This window comes from Fragaria vesca, linkage group LG2 (genome assembly GCF_000184155.1).
Source record: "Fragaria vesca subsp. vesca linkage group LG2, FraVesHawaii_1.0, whole genome shotgun sequence".
Lineage (NCBI taxonomy): Eukaryota > Viridiplantae > Streptophyta > Magnoliopsida > Rosales > Rosaceae > Fragaria > Fragaria vesca.
Genome location: NC_020492.1, coordinates 10,002,911 through 10,010,652, shown reverse-complemented (window position 1 = coordinate 10,010,652; position 7,742 = coordinate 10,002,911).

The following is a 7,742-nucleotide window of genomic DNA, read 5'->3' as shown; positions in this document are numbered from 1 at the left end:
AGAGAGAGAGAGAGATAATCAAATATGAAATATGACAGATCAGAGAAAGAGAGAGAAGATATTTTTTGTTAAGGTATTTTTGGTTGAGGCAGTGGCAGTTTTGTAGATATTTCAAAAAAGATTGGTTTTTTTGGGTATTTTGCATAAAAAATTGCTGACATGGCATGATACTATGCATTGTGGGCCTGAGCTTATGTCCTTATTTGTTTAAATTAGTTGAAAGGTGATTTTTCTGTTTTATGCAACTGTTTAGGGTAATGGGATGTCATTTTCTAAAAAATAAACTTTTGTTTAGATATTTTGCTGGAGTTGATTTTTGCTAAAAAATACATAAATTAGGCTAAAATTCAAGTTTAGCAACTCTACTGTAGAACCATGTTTTATAAATAAGTATTAAAAAAAATTTCAAAACACAAACGAGGCTATACATGTTGAAACTGTTCCAGGGATATCTTGGTTTTTAGTATTTTGGTTTTGCAAATAAGAAACTTAAGCAATAACCTATTATTTTGCCATATAGGTAAGATCTGTTATTGAAAACTAATATGCATGTTTTGGGGATTCTGATTACCATATTTTCTGTTATGATCTCGAGTTGTTTTGTTGTGAGTTGATTTCTTTTGTATTCATAGTTTTCTGAAATTGTTTTGACTAAAACTAAGGCAGAAAACTAAAAATTTATTGTTATTTAACTATTTTCTGAAATTCTTTTGGTTAATTAGCTAACTATTATTGTTATTTAACTGATTTTTCTTTGAAATGAAACCTATCACTACCAGGACAAGCACTTTAGCCGACGAAAAAGTTTCGTTGGCCTGTTAGCTTAATTCGTCGGCTAAGATTTAGTCGGGAAAAGATCGTCCGCGATGACTTTAGCCGACGAAACTATAAGACGTTGTCGGCTTTAGTCTCATAATTTAGCCGACGAAAAAGAGATCGTTGGCTTTTTTCCCAGAATTTAGCCCACGAATATCTTAAATGTTTCGTCGAACGTAGTCTGAGACTTTAGCCGACGAAACGTTTAACATATTCGTCGGCTATAGTATGAAATAAAAAAATAAAAAAATAACTAAAGGCGACGAAATATAGTTTGTTTCGTCGGCTTTAGAAGGGTTTAGCTTACGAAACATTCCATAATTCATCGGCTAAACCTTATATAAAAAAATTAAAAAAACTATAGCCGACGAATTATGGCGTATTTCGTCGGCTATAAGTCCATTTCAGTAAAAAAAAAACCCGAAATTTCTAAATTACCATTTCAAGCAAGCTGCAAAATACACCAAAATAATTCCATATAACCAACAATAAGCACATAAAACTATATAATTCATCAACTACACAAAATTTAGATCATATAAATTAATATCCGCTTCTGGGGGCTGCTGCGGAGGTTGCGGCGGCTGGGGTAGCTGTATAGTCGTAGGCATCGGCGGAGCCAGAAGTCCCTGAAGCTGGGCAGTTGTAAACTCCTACATGTACTAGAACATCTGCGGCTACTGGGCCTGCTGGATGGCATATATCTCGGCAGCATAGGCTGCCTACGCGGCATTATAGGTTGCCTGCGCGGTAATATAGGCAACCTGAGCAGCTTGCTGTTCCCGTAGTCTCTAAACTTCCGACTCTAGCTGAGTCGTCCTAGTGGTCGTGGTTGTGGTCCTGCTGCTGGTCAAGGCTGCCTTTCGTTGAAATCCTGGAGTGGTCTTCAGGACCCTCTCGCCCTTCTTTCCTAGACCCCGGCAGTAAAAGTTGTTTGCTCGCGATGGGAAGGCTGTGCCCATGATCCTCGCCCCAACCGTCAGATCCGAAGTGTCAATCTGGGACATGGCTTCGGACATCTCTTCCTCCTGCGTGTCCGGCCATGTCTCCCTCACTATAGCACTCATCACCTCGTCACTAGCCTCCCTCACCTTCGCCTAATTGGATAGGAAAAAAATTATTAATTAACATTTTGACATATATATAAGTAAAATTAAAAATTTAAAAACATAAGATGACTTACAATATTCTCCTGGGCGTCAGGATATGCCTTCTCGTACATATAGACGTACCGGTTGACTTCTGGTTGTTCCTTGGCCGCCTCGTCCATGAAGACAGCGAACGGTATAGAACCGGCATGATGGTTTCTTGTGTTGCGTTGCCGGTTCTGAGCGTTTGCCCGGGAAACGGCCTTTAAAGAAAAAATAAACTATTAGTAAAATATTTAAAAACACACGTACTTAATGACAAATTAACTAATTAATTTTTTAAATACATGTTTACGAGGGTTGTTGAATTCTGATGTCAGAAGCCAACGCCACTCGTACTCTATGTACTGGAACTCAGCAGGGGTACCAGAAAGTGCATTCCCGTGCGTAGTCCAGTGGGTCCGCAACTCTTTCTTCCACTCTTTGTACCTACAGATACAAAAAAAATATTAGAAATATTATTAATATCACATACAATTTTGTTTTTTCATTAACTTCCCAACGTACCTTCTCCCATGCACAACGTCCGCCCAGCTGTTCTTCAGGTGCTCGGGAACCTCAAACCACACATGTATTTAACCGTTTATTAGTTTAGTTTTTCGAGAAATCAACAATGTAATACATAATATTATTGAGGCATTTTGTAAACTCACCGACATCGCGTTGTGGACCATGTCCTTAACTTCCTGCGGGACCTCGCCCCAGTCTGACCACAACATAGGGACTCTATCCCTAATGAGCGCTCCCACGCGGCCGGAGTACGTCCTCGACTTCCCGCCCGATACTATGTCACCATCCCCGTCAGTAACGATGACGATCCTCCCTAAGATACTGATGGTCTTCTCGAGAGCCTTCCCTGTGACGGTGCCTCTCTTCTTCCTTGTCGGCTTCGCTCCGACGGTGCATATCACATGATAAACCAAATTGATTATTAAAATTGGAGACCCTTTATTATTAATTATAAGAAAACAAATCATTCATCTTTATTACCTGAGGGCGATGCGGCGGACGCGACGGATTCTGTCTCTGTCGCCGATGATGATACCCTCGCGGAAATAAAAGGTGTATCAAAAGGCACGAACCGGTATGCCGTTGATGCAGCCACTGGCGGGGGCAGTGGATAAATCGGTGTCCCTGAGCCATCGACTGCAGGTAAGGTCGGTATCATCCGCGGAAGGAACAGATGAGGCGGTGGCATCTGTACCTCAGATGACCCACTATCCGAAGAAGTAGGACCCGGAGTGGGCGCCGGTGTATCTCAGACATACGGGGTGCAGACATCTCCGTCTGGGTCTGAGGCCACAACTGTCTCGAGGAATGAGGGACGCCCCGCTACCTCGATGAAGGGGGCACCTCTGGCTGCCTCTGCGCCGTCTCCAGAAGGGTCGCACGTCTGGCTTTCATGGGGCCCCGAAATAATGTTTGAGGTTGCTAGAGGTTCCCTCAGACGATTCGGACCTTTGGCCTTTCGAACCCTTCGTCGATCTAAAATTACCGCTCATCCTGTTTAAAATATTAATTTGAATCAAGGCCAATGTTTTAAAAGGCTAAGGCGTAGCCGAGGCTATAGAGCGAGAGCCTGACCAAGGCGTCAGCCTTTTGAAAAGAAAAATTTAGATTTGTAACTTTTAAAAATTAATTTTTTAAGCTCCTAACTTTTAGATTTATATTTCATAACAAGAAGAGGAGGTCAGTTTCATGCTTATTTTCATATTCGTAACAACACCACAAAATCAAACAATGTAAACCCATTCAATTAGTCAACAAAAAAAACACCATTAAACTCTTCTCCTCCTACTTGAATCGATAATTGACGCACTTCAGCACTATCTATATTGGCTTAGATACCAAATACAAATTATGTTTCCTAATTCTCCAAAATTCACAACAAATGCAAATGACCTCATCTCCTTAATACCCCATTATATTTTGATTGAGAACAAGGACTAAATTTCAGAAACATGAATTAAAATGACTGAGAGATCTTCCAAACTATGAGCAGAAAACAATAAGCAATTGTCACTTGTCCTAGAGAATAAATGTGAGAGTGAATGCCTCGAACTAGTAAACACATAAAGCCAACTCTTCCGCAAATTCAAAGACAACAACTGACGCACATCATCAATGCATAGCAACAAATCGCAAAATTACCTGAAATGCAGTCGAAACCCAAGAGAGATCGGACACCTCCGGACACCTCCTTCTCCGGGTTAAAATGTACTTGAGGGGGAGGGAGGGCTCGAGGCTGGATGTCACACCCTGACCCGGATTAACCTTCTAATCTCGAGTTAAGGTGTGAATCACATCTTAATTATAGAATTGAGTTTCTATAACCAAAATGTGACATAGAAAATAAAACAAAAAAATTGAACTACTAGATTCCAAAGTCTCACAATTTCAAGGGAAGCATATATTACATAACAACAGTTTTACATAGTACACTAATACTCGCTATTTATTCCAAAGAGCATAAATAAAACACCAACTTCACTCCCTACTTGATAAAGTTACACCAACGAAATTCCTCTAGTGTTTAGTACCTGCAAAATCTGTTAAGGGGTGAGCTCAACCTGCGGCTCAGTAGGGACATAAAACATTTTCATGGATTATTGAACACAAAGAGCACAATTTCGTATATCAGTTACAACACACATATCACACAATGATGCAATGCAACTCCACTTATATACCTGTTAATCGATATGTTAGAATACACAAGCCTACACGTCCCATACCGTGTACTTTACAGTTTTGCAACTGTGACTTGAATATCCAAACATATAAATTAACGCCCTGACTCGATCAAACCCCCATACCCTCCTTTTGCTAGTCATCTTGCCTGAAAACATTGATCTCCAAGCCCAAATCACCCAAACATATCGACAATTATACCCCCGATATTCTAATCCTAATGTGCACACGGACTCGCCTGAGCTTGATCCCTACAATGTCCAGACTCAACTACACAAAAGATTACTCCTAAAATCACTAAATATCCATAAGTCCACCCAACTCCTTTACCCTTGATGAATAGCATGCCATATGCAAACATGCATACTGATATGAAACAACACATATTTCATACATGGAATCCAAATATCATCAATAAAATCAAGACAAAAAATGTTAACCAAAATGACATAACAACTAATCACACAAAATCAGTATCCAATCATAAAAAGTTCTCCCCAAGATCCCCCTACCTTTGTCGATTCTCACAGCAAGTTCCTGACCAAGACAACAAGTACTTTTTAGTAATGCAAATCATTAGTTCTAGTACTCTAAATATAAAGTATTTAACTGATAAAACACCCAAACAAACATGACAAGTCAGTTGATCCGAAAACAAGTTTACTGAACACAAAGAACTACTGCAGTTTTCTGACCCAGTCACCTTCACCACAAAAACTGTACAAATCCATAAGGAATTTGACTTCATGGCCTTCTAAAGAAATAAACTAGACATCCTAGAGAAGCTTTCAGAATTTGAATCACCTCAGAACGATTTTTCTGTAATTAGATATGCAATTTCAAAGTTCAGTAACAGTTTCAGGTTTTTCTGGAAATTTTGCTAAAAGTGCCTAAACTTTGTATTTGAAAGCAAATCAGACACTATGTGGTACAAAGCTTCTAGCAACTGAACATAAACACTTCAATGTTTCAAAAAGAAACACACAAAACTTGCAACATAAATGGCTAAATATGATTACCACAAAAATCAGCTTATAGACAACATGTAAAAGTTATAACCTTCTAGTCTTATAACTAGCTTTAAGCATCCCCTACCTTTGGTCTCTACCTTCAATAATAAAAATAATGACATGTATTGGAACTTCAAGAATCAATTAGGGCTGGGCTCGGGCCCAAACCGGCATAGCATTATAGGGCCCGGCCCGGACCGGTTACTGTACATCCGGGCTGGGCTTTTCTCTTATAAAACAAGGGACCGGTAAAAGCCCGAACCGGGTCGGGCGGGGCCGGGCCTTCCGGTTTTCGGGCCCAAATTCTGTCAAAACACAAAATTTCAAAATCTGTACAAATGCTTAATGCATTACAGACTTTACAGTCAATCAGCTTTTCATATCAACATTAGCTGCAAAAGTGCATAAACTGCATTCTCATCTCTCACAATTGCAAAAAAATGAACTTGTAAATGAAATGGCAGTGCAACCATCAATCCATCATTCCATCATTCCATCAATCTATCATAAGTTCATAACTCATAAGTCATAACAGCAAGTTTAAAAATACAAATTCCAAACCTATATAGCCATAAACAACAACTACTCATAACAATGAAGGCATCTACAAAAAGCCATGTACACCGGCCTTGAACATAAGAGATACAAAAAGTATGAAATCTGCAACATGTCAAACTGTCAAAGTTTGAAAATAGGCAACTATGCAAACCAACTGTCATAAACTCCCAGTCACAACTCACAAGTCACAAACATAAACTAAACTACTAAACAACATTTCAATGTTCCAATGGTTCCATAGCAAATTAAAGTTTCAAATGCAGATTGGTAACATAAATAAAAACAAGAAATAAGCTTATAAGCAACATCATGCCCAATTCTCCATAACTCCAAGTTCCAACAGCAGATTTGTAAGAATTATATCTTTCTTTCCCTTCATCTTCTCCCTACAAGGTAATTATGCAAACATGAATCTAAAATTATACCAAAATCAACCAACCTATTGATGCAAACTGAAAACACAGTAAAGAAATTAATGAAATTATACCTTTCGATTTTTTCGTTGCAAGAACCATTTGTTTCAGTTTTTCTTTTGCAGGCTGGGACTTGGCTTGGACATCAGTAGGGACAGTAGCAGCTGGAAGAGTTTGTTTTGATGATGCTGCAGCCCGTGTTTTAGAAGGACCTGCATCTTTACTCTTTTTGGCGACTTTTGCTGCTTTCTTGGGCTGTGACTGTGAGGGTGTAGCTGCTGCCACAACTTCATCTTCACTTTCTGTTTCTGATACATCCACAAGTTTTCCTTTTCCCTTTCCCTTTGCCTTCTTTTCCTTTGCCTTTCGTTTTGCATCATCTAAAACAAAGTTCAAATGAATGAAACAAATCAAGTCCACAACAGAAAAGATGTAAAGTAGCAAAACTGATTTATGCAATGATGCAAACATACCTCTTTCCATCTTTTCATAAAATTCAATCTCTTCTTGGCTTGGATAATACTCAATTTCGGACTGATCCTTTTTCTTAATCCAATTTTGCAAGCAAAGCAATGCTTCCACTGTTTTAGGAGTTAAAGAACTCCTAAAAGGGTCAATCACTCTACCTCCAGTAGAGAAGGAGGACTCGGATGCAACGGTGCTAACTTGGATAGCAAGTACATCCTTTGCCACAAGCGCAAGATTTGGATACTTGCAGCCATTTGTCTTCCACCAAGTTAGTAGGCACCAATTAGCTACCTCTCGTTTTGGTGGAACCTCAATTGGATCAAGTAGGTATCTATCAACTTCACTCTCAACAATGACTTCGTCGGATTCAGCTAGAGCTTTTTGCCACCCTACATCAAAAAGAGAATACATCACACAGTAACATTGAAAGTAGCATATAAAGTTATAAACTATAGATACTATTAAACACACAGTAAAAACTATAAAATATAAACACACTAGGCAACTAAAAACACACAGTTGGTACTACCTTCCAACAAATCAGCCATTTTCCCTGACATCTTCACAGCCCTGGACCTCTTCGACTTGGAAGATGAGGCTGTTTCTTTGTGCTGCTGGAAACGATACTTGCTGCAGTG